Source organism: Pantherophis guttatus, chromosome 10 (genome assembly GCF_059756535.1).
Source record: "Pantherophis guttatus breed Tessera chromosome 10, ASM5975653v1, whole genome shotgun sequence".
NCBI lineage: Eukaryota > Metazoa > Chordata > Lepidosauria > Squamata > Colubridae > Pantherophis > Pantherophis guttatus.
Window position 1 is genome coordinate 24,528,761 of NC_142072.1, and position 15,255 is coordinate 24,544,015.

Genomic DNA, 15,255 nt, shown 5'->3' on the forward strand with positions numbered 1-15,255 from the left:
GCTGATCAGGAGGAAATGGGGATTTTGCAGTATCCTTCCCCTGGAGTGGGGTGGGAATGGAGATTTTACAGTATCCTTCCCCTGCCACGCCCACCAAGCCATTCTATGCCCATACCAAGCCACACCCACAGAACCAGTAGTAAAAAAATTTGAAACCCACCAGTTATCCTTTGCTAAAATAGCTTTACTCACTCTGGGGAAGAAATCTGGCTTTGAAGCACAGATATTGCCTCTAAATTCTGCTGGGAGGGAGGGCAGCAACCTGTCAATGGAAATTTGAGCAGAATTGGATTATCGGGTGATTCCCCCCCCCCAACAGGTGAGGGGCAACTTCAATTCATCCTGTTCCTTCCTCTGAAATTAAAGTCTCTTTCCCCACCACCACCCCGTGTGTGTGTGTGTGCGTGCGTGTGTGACAGTGCGTGCTAAATAAAGATGAGTCTTCTTTCACTGTAGATTGTATTACTCTATTATTGTGTTTTTCAACTTTAGCAATTTTAAGCTGTATAGACTTCAACCAGAATTCTCAGAATTCTGCAGCCTGGCTGGTTGGGGAATTCTGGGAGTTGCAGCTTAAAATTGCTAAATTTGAAAACACCGTCCTACAGACTGCACCCCACCTGCAATTTTTTCACTTTTACACCTGAGAATCCATTTCAGTATTGGGATTCAAATTTTTTTACTACCGGTTCTGTGGGCATGGCTTGGCGGGCATGGCAGGGGAAGAATACTGCAAAATCCTCATTCCCACCCCACTCTGGGGCCAGCCAGAGGTGGTATTTGCCGGTTCTCCGAACTATTCAAAATTTCCGCTGCCAGTTCTCCAGAACCGGTCAGAGCCTGTTGGATTTCACCCCTGATCCACTTGGTCCATTCAGTGAAGCAGGTAAAAAGAACATGGAGCTTAGAGGGTTTTTGAAACTATTTTTTTTCTCCCTGATTAACTGAGTTATGCCGTTTCCAAACATGGAGGTCCTATTTGACTCGTGCAACTAATGCCTATTCATCCATCACATCTCCAGGAATGAATTTCTGTCTGCTTCCTAACCTCCTTACCACCCTACTTTAAAACATATTTTTATCTAGGGAAGATCTCTTCTCGAAAAAATTTAAGTCTAGATCTAAAAAGTTATTTAACCAGGTGGAGAAGAGAAACCCATCCCTTAATCTATTTAAACAAGTTACTGAATTCACCACCCCGCAGAAAGGGAGAATGGATTTAAGTAAAGAAGGGGAAAAGTTACAAGATGTGCAAATGTTGGCAGAAAGGGTAGGAGTAGTGTCTGTGGTCTCTTAACAAAAGGGGAATTTGTTGAATGAAGCAAAAATGCCCGTGAAAAGAATTTGCTCGATGTAACCACCAACAAGGGACATTCTATCACATGTGGTGGACCTGCCCAAAAGCCCAGAAATATTGGATGAAAATTAAAAAATGGTTAGAAGAAATTACAGAACAAAAAATTGAGATGAAGCCAGAGTTGTTCTTATTGGGTATTATAAAAGGAAATGTAAGTAAAAGGACTCAATATATTATACTTCATATTACAACAGCAGTAAGAATTACATTTGCCCAGAATTGGAAACAGGAAAATATGCCATCAAACGCAATGTTAATAAAAAAAAGTCCTCGATTTTGCAGAAATGGATAAATTAACCATGGAGCTTAAAGATAGAGAGGAATCAGAGTATTACAAAAGTTGGAATATGTAGTATCAATGGCTTGAAATGAGAATAAGAATAAAAACTTTATTACGGTCATCGACCAGCAATAGACATACAATAAATTAAAAATAATACTGAATGATAACATCCCTGTTATGAAAATATATGATCTCAAACTGTTAGGGTCACTCCCTAATTTACATGAAATGCTTGAAATGAGAAGTAAAATTGATGCATAAAGATGATATAGAAAGTACGTTAAATTGAAAATTATATATTTTTATAAATATGATAAAACTTGTTAAAGGATAAAAGAAATATGTGTGTGTGTATATATATATATATACACATATATTCGAGCAAGACCCGAATAACCAAAGACCCATATATATATATGGGTCTTTGGTTATTCGGGTCTTGCTCCTGGAAGCACGAAGCCGAGAAAACCAGCCTGAAGATGACGAATGAGACTTCGTCGAAACGTCGCCAAGACACTTCCAATTTTACGTGGGAGAAGACCCGAATAACCAAAGACCTACATACAAACACACGCGAAAACCTGAGAAAACATATATATATATATATATATATATATATATATATATATATATATATATATATATATATATATATATATAATATATAATATATATATATATATAAAGAATATATAAAATCGATGTTAATGAAGAACAAAAATAGATTATAGTAAAGGATATTATATATTTAAAGGTGTACATAATGTATAAAATAATAGGCCATAAATTGGAATTATGAAATTTGAAGTGTTACCGATAGTTGAAAGCTATAAAAATGCTTTAAAAATTAAAAAAGGTTGAATAAAGACTATTTTTTAAAAAAGAAAATAAGAAAGAAAAGAATCTGCTTGGGTGGAAGTGAGATTTAGGTCTGCCAAGAGCGAATAGGTGTTTCTTTTGATCCCTGTTAATACTCCTTGAAGCCTCAACCTTGCCCAGGAAATAATTCATTTGCTCAGCTGGTCCAGTGTGTGGAATGCAGTTATGGACTTGCCTCAGGATGCTCCTGGGACACCACTGCTTTGTGAGCTGTACTGGGTGCCAGTTTCTTCTGGTAATTCTTTACAGGTAGTCCTAGATTTACGACCACAATTGAGCCAGGGGGATTCAATTTTTTTTGCTACCAGTTCTGTGGGCGTGGCTTGGTGGGCATGGCATGACTTGTGGGCATGGCAGGGGAAGGATACTGTAAAATCTCCATGTCAGATGTAAATGCCTTATTCTCCAATGTGTAAATAATGTATATATGGAACATCAGAGGTTAACTTATTCTTTGGACTTTAATGTATTCATAACTTACCACTCCCATTCCTAGCTCCACCCCTTGTATATATAAGGAGCCACCCTCACCATTCTCGTCGCTTCTACCTTGAATATTCAGTGAATATAGAATGCCTATCATAATTAAAAAGAAATATATTTAAAGCTCTAACTCCAATTATCTTTATTGAGTCTGATCCTGAAAATATTGCAACAAGCTGGTAGCAGAGGATGGTTAATTGACTCAATAAGTAATTAAAAATGTCCAAGAAAGATAGGCCCAACACCAGGGCCTACAGCAAAGAAATAGAAACTGATCAAGAGATGATCAACGAATCCACCAATGCGATTTCGAGAGAATCCGAAGAATACACCACTGAAGAAGAAGAACTAATGAGTGAAAATAATGACCAGAAAGAAATCGAAATAGAAAATAACGAACTCAGGTCAGAGATATTAAAGATACTAAAAAGCCAAAAGAATGATGAAAGTCTCATCGCGGACCTCCAGGAGATGCTGAAGAACAGCGGAGCAGCGAGAGAGAAAAACGTCATTAAAGAAAAACCCAAAGATCAAAAAACCGTAAGTGAGATGACTACTGAGAAAATAGTTGTTAAAAAGAAAAGATGTGATCCCGCGCGAAATTTTGAATGGCAGCCATCTTGGTTTCAACGAACTTCAAAAGAGAACGAAGCAGAGCCAATCAAAACGCTCAGTTCAAAATTTCTGGCGCGAAAAACACTATCAGACGAAGAAAGTGAGAAAGAAGTCTCAAACTCTTCAGATGATCCAAAATCAGAAAGTGAAGACGATTTAACAAAATCTCAAGTAAAATCAGCAATGAAAACGCTTTTTGCTGCTTTTGGGCCAAGACTGAAGATTACCAAGACATCTACGAAGAAGCAAGAAATCAAACCGGCGACTCAAGACCTGCACGCTCCCATCCTGACTTCGAAAGCGACGACGCCCGAGCCCAGAGAGCCATGCCGATTTCGCCCTACACCACAGACAAAATTGAATACCAACGCACACAAAAAGAAGAAAAGAACCGTCACCACCACCAGAACCCCAAAAACCGAGCCAGAGACCGACTCATCTGAGGAGGAGCGGATCGAGAGAGCTGAAAGGGAGAGAACCTTCCACGACGCCACCAAAGAAGAAATGAGCAACGCGCATGTGCGAAACTACGTAGACGACCCAGAAGGACTTGAACTGGCCAGAGAACCGCGCAGACTCATTGCAAGCATCCCAATGCCGTTCTGTAATTTCCTGCACTTGAGAGATCACGGACTGCCCCAGGTTGTAAGTAATGGACAGAATAATGTAGGTAACTTACCCAGTGACTTCCCAAAACTTAGAATTGATGGCATTAATTTACAAGAGTGGTACCAACAGCTTCAGGTTATTTTCATGAAAGAAAATTTACTATTCTTTATAACTAGCCCTCCAAGAAGACCTTGGACTTTAAAAATAGATTGTTTACATCATAGAGCATTTTTCATAATAATATCTAGCGTGTCCCCTGCAATGTATCATAGCATCAAACCAAACCTAACTGTATCAGAAATAATTCAATGCATGTTTAATCTATTTCACAGCGATAGCGTAGCTACAACCACAAGAATGTCTAAGGATTTCTTTTCCTCTAGAGTAAAACCAGGGGTTTCTATAAGTGAGCATTTGATAAATCTAAACAAAATAAGAGCTGAGCTACAATTGAGGGGGGAAGTGATTTCAGATCAAACAATGAAAAGTGTTATTATCAATTCACTTGATCCATCATGGGATAGCTTTATGTCACACTTAGATACCATTAATTTGGGATATTTATCCATAGAAAGTCTATCTAACAAATTGATAGCAGAAGACAATTCAAGAAAAAATCGATCCAGTAACCAAACAGACCACAAACCTTTTAGGAAAGTAGTCTTTCAAGATAAACATAATGAGGCCTTTAGATGTTACAATTGTGGATCCAGGGAACATAGTAGAAGAGACTGCCCCAAAGCCTCAAGAGAGAGACATAGACCAGAATATAGGAGCAAATATAATTACAGACAATCTTCCACAGATAGACACAAATATAGAAGCCCACCAAATTACAAAGAAGGTAGAGGGGGTAGAGAAAATTCAAAAGAGAGGAAATCTGGGTCACTGAATGGGCTAAATAAACAAGACAGCATCAGAACACAGCAGGATGAGAATAACAATTGGCTTATTGATTCTGGTGCAACAAATCACACCACCAACAACAAAAGTATATTATCTTCATTTATAGAAGATAAGTTTGTGATAAAGGTAGCTAATCAAGAAAAGGTTCAAGTACTAGGCAAAGGAAATGTGACCTTGCCTGGTCTAGGGAAAATAGAGGGGGTATTATTAATCCCAGAAATACCTCACAACATACTAAGTGCCATAAAATTAAGCAGAGAATCTGATATCAATATAGTTTTCTCAAAGGGGAAAGCAACTATAGAAAAGAACAAAACAAATGTAGGTACTGTAATGATAAAAGGAGGTCTACCCTATCTGATAACTATAGAAAGATGTTTACATAACATTGATTCAAATATGGAAGATTGTATTGAAGCAGATGATGAAAATGTCAGTAACAGTGACAATGATGAGTGTAGAATAACTCATGATCACAAAAATACATACAAGGAAAAGAAACCAAAAATAGGTAAACCAATTCATGATGAGTGTGCTCACATCTTACACAGGAAGTTAGGACATGCAAGCTTTCCTGTAGTACAAAAAATGACTGAACACGCAGAAGGTGTCAAAATAAAAAATTGTGAAAATTATTTGGAATGCTCAGTATGTAAGTCCACCAAACTAAAAACCAGTCCCAGACCAAAAAAATCTAACAGATCAACTAACAATATTTTTGATTTGGTACACATGGACTTAGTTGGTCCATTAAGTCCCTCAATTACCTATAGAAAACGTTACTTCCTAACAATAGTGGATGACTACAGCCGATATGGTTTTGTTTACACATTAAAGCACAAGGATGAAACATTTCAGAAATTTAAGGAATTCTACAAACGTATAGAAACACAACATAATATCAGAATAAAGCAAATTATGACAGATAGGGGATGTGAGTTCATGTCTAAAGAATTCTCCCAATGGTTAAAGGATAGAGGAATGTTACATTTCACGTCCAATCCTTTTTCTGCATTTCAAAATGGAGTTGCAGAGAGGAAAAATTCCACACTACAAACCATGATTAGGTGCACATTAGAGGATGCTGGTTTAGGCAAACAATTTTGGTCAGAGGCATTACATTATTCGAATTACACTCAAAATAGAACCTGGTCCAGTATTGTGAATAAGACACCATATGAGGTGATGTACAATAGAAAACCCAAATTATCACACATGCACATATTTGGAGTCACTGCAGACGTACACATACCTAAACAATTGAGGAGAAAGGGAGAAAACGTATCCAGGAGATTAAGATTCATGGGATACGAAACTGGAACCAAAGGGTACAGATTTATTGATAGTAATAACAAATTTATAGTATCCAGAACAGCTGTGTTCCATGAACAGGCCAATTGGTCAAAATTGCACCTTAATGAAATATTTCCTAATAAATGTAAAGATACGATATCTTGCGAGGAAGGAACAACAGAAAATCAAAATATTAACAAAAGTAAGAACAAAACCAAAACTTGGACTAATAGTCAGCATAAAATAAAGACAGACACATTAACAAAAAAGGAAGCTAGATATTTGCATGATAACCATAGCAAGCCTGAAAGAACTATTAGAAACAATAGAAACCAAATACCAAATAAATACAAAGATTACATAATGCATATGAATGGAGAACAAATAACACCTAATACATATGAAGAAGTATTGAAACTTCCACATGAAGAAAGAGAAAAATGGGAACTAGCTATGGAAAAAGAGATGGAAAGTTTACAAGGATTAAATGTATTCACACCTGCGATCGCACCTAAGGATAAAACAATTATAGGTACCAGGTGGATTTATAAAATTAAGAACTTAGAAGGAGGCAATACCTTATACAAGGCTAGACTAGTTGCACAAGGCTATGCACAAAAATATCCAGAAGACTATACTGATACATATTCACCCACAGTGAGAACAGAGAGTGTCAAAACAGCCCTTGTAGTAGCATCTGCACTCAATCTGGACGTATTCCAATATGACATACAGACCGCATACTTACATGCAAAATTAGATAAGGAAATATATGTAAGAGCACCACACAGTCAATACACTAATAAGAACGAAATTTGGTTATTAAATAAGAGTCTGTACGGATTAAAGCAATCCGGCAAAAGATGGTACGATTGCTTGGTAAAAGTACTTAAGACCATGGATTTCAACGCCACCACTGCTGATAACTGTTTCTTTGTAAAAAAGAGTAATGATCATATTGAATTTGTATTAATTTACGTGGACGATATTTTATACATTGGAAAGCATAAAGAGAGCAGGGAAATCTTTGTAAATAAGTTAAATGAACACTTCTCACTGAAATCTCTGGGTAAAGTGAATAAATACCTTGGTGTGCAAATTAACAAAACTAAAAGGGGATTCAAACTTACACAGAAAGATAAAATCATCGAACTCCTAAACAAATGTAACTTAAATAATGCTAACACAGGTGCCCCTGTGACACCCCTATGCAAACTGATTTCCTTAGAAACACTGATGAATCTTCCCCTGAGTTTAAAGACAACACATTTTACAGATCAGTTATAGGTTCACTCCTTTATATATCTAATTGGACTAGGCCAGATATTGCATTACCTCTCAATCTATTGTCAAGATATGTTAGTAAACCAACCTTGTATCATTGGGAAGCTGTCAAAAGAATTCTAAGATATCTGAAGGGTACATTAGATTTTTGTTTAATGTTGGAACCCAATAATGACAGAGAACCAAAAATTACTTGTTATGCTGATGCAGATTGGGCTGGTGATACATCATGCAGAAAGAGTACTTCTGGTTATGTTTTTCTATTGAATGATTGTCCAGTTTACTGGTATACTGGTAAACAAGAACTAGTAGCCACTTCTACTACAGAAGCGGAATATGTTTGTTTGTCCAAGGCTGCAAATAACCTTGTATGGTTCAATGATCTGATCACTGATGTTTGGAAGAAACCCACCTTACCATTTATTATGCATGAAGACAATAAAGCGGCCATTGAAATATCCAGATCCGATGCAATTGGACAAAGGTCCAGGCATATTGATATAAAGTTTAAGCATGTGAGACAACTGTCTCAAGACGGATTCATTAAAGCAATACATTGCGATACTTCTGAACAATTAGCTGACATATTAACAAAACCCTTACCTTCTAAACAACACAAATATTTAACTTCTAAATTATATGTATTATATTGTCCTGAATCAGAATGTAATTGGTGTTGTGTAACGAACCGGCATTTAGAGGGGGATTTGTCAGATGTAAATGCCTTATTCTCCAATGTGTAAATAATGTATATATGGAACATCAGAGGTTAACTTATTCTTTGGACTTTAATGTATTCATAACTTACCACTCCCATTCCTAGCTCCACCCCTTGTATATATAAGGAGCCACCCTCACCATTCTCGTCGCTTCTACCTTGAATATTCAGTGAATATAGAATGCCTATCATAATTAAAAAGAAATATATTTAAAGCTCTAACTCCAATTATCTTTATTGAGTCTGATCCTGAAAATATTGCAACACTCCACACCCTCCCCACTCCTGGGGAAGGATACTGCAAAATCTCCACACCCTCCCCACTCCAGGGGAAGGATACTGCAAAATCCCCATTCCCTCCCTATTCCAGGGGAAGGATATTGCAAAATCCCCATTCCCACCCCACTCCAGGGGAAGGATACTGCAAAATCCCCATTCCCACCCCACTCCAGAGGAAGGTTACTGCAAAATCTCCATTTCCTCCCAATCAGCTGGGACTCAGAAGGCAGAGAATAGATGGGGGTGGGGACAGTCAGAGGTGGTATTTATCTATTCTCCGAACTACTCAAACTTTTGGCTACCGGTTCTCAAGAACTGGTCAGAACCTGCTGAAACCCACCTCTGAATTGAGCCCAACATTTCTGTTGTTAAGTGAATTTTGCCCCATTTTTACCACCTTTCTTCCCACTGTTGTTAAGCGAATTACTGCAGTCATGAAGCTAGTGACACGGTTGTTAAGTGAATCTAGCTTCCCCATGGACTTCGCTTGTTCAGAAGGTTGCAAAAGGGGATCACGTGACCCTGGAACACTGCGACTGTCATACGTTGCCAAGCGTCTTAATTTTGATCACGTGACCATGGGGATTCAGGGGACGGTCGTTAAGTGTGAAAAACGGCCATAAACTCATCTTTTTCAGCACCGTTATAATTTTGAACCATCACTAAATGAACTGATGTAAGTCGAACAGCAGTGGTCCCCAACCTTTCTGGCTCCATGGACCGGTAGTGTTGTGGCCCGTCAGTGGCCTGTGCAGCTGATGGTTGATTCGGACAGCGAGGAGGCTGGTGTGGTGTTGAGTCAGCAGCCTGTGAGGCTGGCATTCGAGTCAGACAGTGAGGAGGCTGGAGAAGATGTGGTGTCAGAGGCGGAGATTCAGCCAGGTCCTTCAGAACCTCCAGAAGCTCCCATAAGTGAAGAGGACGAAGAGGAGGAGCCTCTTCTCGATGCACGGGTGCGCAGAGCTGCCAACAGGCAGGAGTGGCTCTCAGGAGGAGGTCTCCTCGAGAGTAAGGCTTGGGGTTAATTGGCCACTCCCTTAGCCTATTTAAGGAGGAACGCCGACTGAAGCAATTTGCAGGGAACAACTTCGTTCCCTCTCCTTCGTGCCTTGATCTTAATTCTCTGCAAATTGCTTCTGGGTTTTTTGACAACCATAGTAAGATTAAGATTATTTATTCTTTGGATTCTTGCAGGCTGTTAAGAAAGTTAATTAACAGCCTTTGTTTGAAAAAAAACAATTAACAATAAATTAACAGCCTTTGTTTGAAAATTTAGTAAACTAAGGATTGTACAGACTTCGTGTATGCTGCATTCTTTGGGGTCCATAGCTGGGGCAGAACAGGTAGCGGCAGTGGCAACGACAGCAGCAAGGGGCAACACCGCACCTTTGGTAGGAGGAAGGAGATAATTTCACATGCGCAACTAGCTCCAGTGCATGCCCAAATGAAGCTTCACGCACTCACCTGCTGGTTGCACAGCCTGGTTCCCAATGGGCGACGGACTGGTACCAATCCATGGATCGGGGGTTGGGGACCCTTGCCCTACACAACATGGGGCCCAGTTTTACTTGCAAGATGGCCTGTTTCCCACTACATGCTCTGGGTTCCTTTGAGTATTCCTTAATCCTTCAATTCAACCATATCATTCCTCAGAATCCCAGAAGTGCGCCTTCCCTGCAGCAGCCCTTGCACTCCCCAGCCTCCTTGTTGTTATTTACAAGTGCCATGAAGCAGTGGTGAAATCCAAAATTGTTTACTACCAGTTCTGTGGGCGTGACTTGGTGGGCGTGACTTGGTGGGCTTGGTGTTGCTTGGTGGGCGTGGCTTGGTGGGCATGGCAGGAAAAGGATACTGCAAAATCTCCATTCCCTCCCCACTCCAGGGGAAGGATACTGCAAAATCCCCATTCCCACACCACTCCAGGGGAAGGATACTGCAAAATCCCCATTCCCACCCCACTCCAGGGGAAGGATACTGCAAAATCCCCATTCCCACCCCACCCTGGGGCCAGCCAGAGATGGTATTTGCCAGTTCTCTGAACTATTCAAAATTTCCACTACCGGTTCTCCGAACTGCTCAAAATTTCTGCTGCCAGTTCTCCCGAACCTGTCAGAACCTGCTGGATTTCACCCCTGCCATGAAGTCTTTTCACCCAGGCTTTGGTATAAGAGAGAGAGTGGGACCCTTTGCTTCATTGCCTTCTTCATCTTCTACCAGTTCTGTTGCAATGTATTGTTGTAAACTGCCTGGAGTCACTGAGAGTGAGTTGGGTGGCCATATACATTTTCTTACATAAATACATTTCTTTACTTTGATTATTGTGAGCAGAGTCAGAGTTGACTCTGAGTCAGGCTGTATTCATGTTTGTCTAGTGCAGAGATCCACAATCTCTGGGCCGCAGCCAACTACGGGGCCATGGCCCGTTCGGAACCGAGTCCGCACAAGCGGTGGGCGAGCACACATGTGCAGCTCCACTTGTGCAAATGGACCTGTGCATGTGAACACACATGCCTGCTTCTTGCACAGAACCATCTCCTCACCTCCACCAGTCCATCATGCTGGAACAGTTGGGGACCACTGGTCTAGTGGTTAAGACATCAGGCTAGAAGCCAGAAAACAGAGAGTTCTAGTTCTGCCTTAGCTATGAAAACTGGCTGGATGACTTTGGCCCAATCGCCAGGAGATGGTGAGTTGTAGTTCCCCCTTAGGCATAAAGTCAGCTAGGTGATTTTGGGCCAGTCATTCTCAGTCCAAGCCAGTGGTGGGTTTCAAATTTTTTTACTACCGGTTCTGTGGGTGTGGCTTGGTGGGTGTTGCATGGCATGGCATGGCTTGGTGGGCGTGGCAGGGGAAGGATACTGTAAAATCTCCATTCTGTCCCCACTCCTGGGGGAAGGCTACTGCAAAATCCCCATTTCCTCCCGATCAGCTGGGACTTGGGAGGCAGAGAATAGATGCGGGCGGGGCCAGTAAGAGGTGGTATTTACGTGTTCCCCGAACTACTCAAACTTTCCACTACCGGTTCTCTAGAACTAGTCAGAACCTGCTGAAACCCACCTCTGGTCCAAGTCATCTCACAGGGTTGTTGTTGTGAAGAAAATAGGAGGAAGGAGTCTTCTGTATGTTAGCCACAGTCAAGCCTGGTATGGCAAGCAAATGCATTATGTGCTTAACGCCACACAATTAAGGGGTTCCTGAGCACCATCCCACAGTGCCATGAAGCTTTGGGCATTGACCACCTGGAAGGGTTCCCTTGTCTCTCCTTCCCACCCCCCTCTCCTTCCAGGATCACCCGACTTGGGGAGGTAAGCCAGTTTGGCCCATTGATAGTATCAAATGAGCCAGCGGGGGGGGGGGGCTCATTAGAGGTGGGTCTCCAAAGATGAATAGAATAGAATAGAGCTGGAAGGGACCTTGGAGGTCTTCTAGTCCAGCCCCATGCTCAAGCAGGAGGACCTCTACAATCTCAGACAAGTGGCTGTCCAATCTCTTCTTAAAAACCTCCAGTGACGGAGCGCCCACGATTTCTGGAGGCGAGCTGTTCCAGTGGTCAATTGTCCTCACTGTTAGGAAGTTTCTCCTTAATTCCAGGTTGCTTCTCTCCTTGATTAGTTTTCCAACCATTGTTGCTTGTCCTGCCCTCTGCTGCTTTGGATGCGCCAGAGTGGTCTACAACGACCCGTTGCGGAGGCTCACGCGATGCCCCTTCCTATTGTAGGATGCCCACAAGATATGCGATGCGTATAAAAACCGCTGCGGTCGCCATCCTGACTTTTTTGACCGCATCCTCAGTAGCTTATCGCAGCTGCAGCGGTTTCCAGGAGAAGCCGAAGTTGGAGAGCGGCTGCTTCAAGGCCGGCGGGCGAGGTTGGCACCGAGCCGCGCTCGGATTGAGCCTCGAATTCTGCCACTGGATCTCAGGAGCGAGTCCAGTCAGTCTGCCCACCAGCCCGCCAGCCCTACCTGGCTCCCTCTCTCGGGGCTCCGAAGTGTGCAGGAAGGGAGGGCCCGAGGGAGGGGAGGTGGGCTGGGAGTCCCCGACTCCATATAAGGGCGAGGGCCGGGACGACCAGGGGAAAGGGACGCGCGCCTGCGACGCCTGACTTTGGCCCGGCGCGCTCAGGCAGAGACGGAGAGACCGAGCGCTTCGTTTGCGCAGAGACGCGCCAGGTACAAAGCGTTTTGGCGGGGCAAAATTCCCTCTCTCTCCCTCCCCCCCCCTTCCCACTTCACTTTCTCTTCTTTCGCCTTCTCCGCCTTGCTTTCCTCTGATGCTTACAGGCAGGTTAGGGCCCGGGGAGGGGGTGGGGATGATGGGGAATGCAGTCTCAGGAGCCGGGAGGAAAGCAGGGCTCCCGAGATTTGGCCAGTAGCTAGAAGGGGGTTTCGTCCGCTGATGCTCCCCGTTTTGAAAGGTGAAGAAGGACATCCCCTCCAGAAGATGCTAAGTCGTCCTTTGGGTATGCATCTTCCTATCTACTTCCGAATCTGAAAGGAGAACTCCTTCGCAAGGAGAGCGGTGTTAATTTGCCTGGCGAGAAAAATCTGAGGATGTCTAATAGCACCGTTTTCCGCAGACAAATTTTATTAAATGGCACAAACTTTCAGGAGCTGCCCCTCACAGAGGCATCTGATGAAGTGAGCAGAGCGCTGGTGCCTTTTAATAAAAGAAAGAAAACTCCTGATTTTCCATTGCAAAGTTTTCCGGTTTGGACCCCCTCAAAGCCGAAATCTCTGTTCCTTCTGGAGCTTTGTGAAGGTGTGGTCTCTTGGCTGGAGTCTCAAGCACGCCTAACCTTAACTTTTTTTTAAAAAAAAACAAAACTGCCTTTGCTTTTTCTGCTCTATGCCAAGCTTGGTGAATGTGAACGGTTCGTTTTTTGAGATAGCTGAGCGCCTTGTGCGAACTCCAAGCAATTTGGATCGTTTCAGGAATAGTGCATTGGGTGATTCTCCTTCCCGAAAATGGGTTAATTCTGAAAGCAGGTGAAGGGCAGTGTGTGAACCCAGCCCTGGTGTTTGATCAAGCGGAACTGGCTTAAATGGGCACAGCAGGTGATTAAAATGCTGAACAGGCAAGAAAGAATGCAACGCTACTTGCCAGTAACAATATTGGAGAAAGGCATTTCTAAAATGAGGGGTACTTAGTGCTCTCTGAGCTTGGCTGTTTTCTTGCAGGTGTTTCATTACCCAAACTAGGTAATATCACCAGTGAGTGTTGTTACCTAGTTTGGGTAACATCTGCAAGAAAACAGCCAACCTCAGAGAGCACCAAGGACCCTTCATTTCAACCTTGAGCTACTACAAATATTCTCCTTTATTGAATAAAAATACCCCATGCATTTCTTTAAGACTCAGGAGTACTGAAACAAAAGAATGGATTGATCGATCAGCCCTAAATGATGATGTCCTTGATTTTTATCCCCTTTCTGTCAGAGGAAGCTCATCAAGATCTAAAAAAACCAAAAGGTTAGGAGAATCATTTCAGAAAGAATACACTTACCTTTCTCCCAAGGTGACAGAAGTGGCATGCAAAGCATTTTAGAAGGGCATTTCCCCATTTTATAAACCATTTTCCCAGTGCTATTCTAAAGCTTCAGAATTGGGTTTTTTTTAAAAAAAAAAAAATCCATATTAGTTAAGCATTCAAGTAGAGGTGGACTCTGAGCACTTAGACAGATTGCCATGTATTCAGTTTAAAACATGCAGCTGATGTTTGCATTTGAGTGGCCGGCCAGGCGTAGATTTCCTTCATCCGGTGTAGCTGGGTGGGGCAGCAAAACAGACCTGTTGACTAGATGGCCATCAGTGCAGCTTTTAAGAACTCTATAAACCTTCCTTGGGTCACCAGAGGGACTTGGGAGGTCTCTAGTAGATCAGTCTAGACTTCTGAGATTGCTGCATATTCCTGCTGCCCCTGTCAAAATGCTTCTGAAATGAAGCGAAAGAAAGAAACGAATCCTTTCTGAGCTTGAACATACCTCTGAAGCCAGAGATCCCACAGTTCACACTGCTGGTCGGGGCAGATAAGGCACATGTGTATAAAAGCAAACCTTCGGTTGCCTTGGACTTTGCTGAGAGAGGTCAGGGAGCAAAGTTAATCAAAATGAAACTCGAAGCTCGGTGGGACTCCCCCTGCATCCCGGAAGACCAAGTGAAAGGTGGACGAGAAAGGCAGAGGAAATGCCTTCCTTGGCTTTTGACCTTTAGCTCCTTCCTCCGGAGTTGGTGGCCACCGCTGCTGCCTCTGCTTTTGGAATTGGTGACTCTACTGCATTGCTACAGGCTGAGATCATCCAGGAGGTCTTCATTCCTTATGAGGGGAAGGTTTGGGGAAGTTGGGGAAGGGCAGGAGAGGCTTTCCTTGGAAAGGGGTGGAGATAGTGGCTACCTGGCACATGGCTTCCGAAACAGGGGATGCAGGACTTCAAGCCCAGATTTTCTTCTGTACGAACACCTTTCCCCCAAGCAGGTTTATTTGGGTGTTCTAGGTTTGTAGTTTTCTGCTTTTTGATTAGTTCACATTAGAGATGGGTTTCAGCAGGTTCT

The 15,255-nt window shown here is 42.4% G+C and overlaps 1 protein-coding gene and 1 long non-coding RNA gene across 4 annotated transcripts in view; one reads left to right on the forward strand and one right to left on the reverse strand.

Annotated features, from left to right (window-relative positions):
• Positions 1-14,861, reverse strand: part of LOC117663302 (uncharacterized) — a 45,995-nt gene extending 31,134 nt beyond the window's left edge. Inside the window, exon 1 of the long non-coding RNA XR_015729520.1 lies at positions 14,210-14,861. This is a non-coding gene — a long non-coding RNA (uncharacterized LOC117663302). The remainder of the gene's footprint in view (positions 1-14,209) is intronic.
• Positions 12,388-15,255, forward strand: part of TINAGL1 (tubulointerstitial nephritis antigen like 1) — a 49,746-nt gene continuing 46,878 nt past the window's right edge. Inside the window, exon 1 of one of the 3 annotated variants that reach the window (XM_034413353.3) lies at positions 12,388-12,876. The gene's annotated coding sequence lies outside the window, so the exon portion shown is untranslated. Of the gene's footprint in view, positions 12,877-14,933; positions 15,010-15,255 lie in introns of those variants that run through there. The other 2 variants (XM_034413356.3, XM_034413354.3) reach the window with 2 other exon arrangements.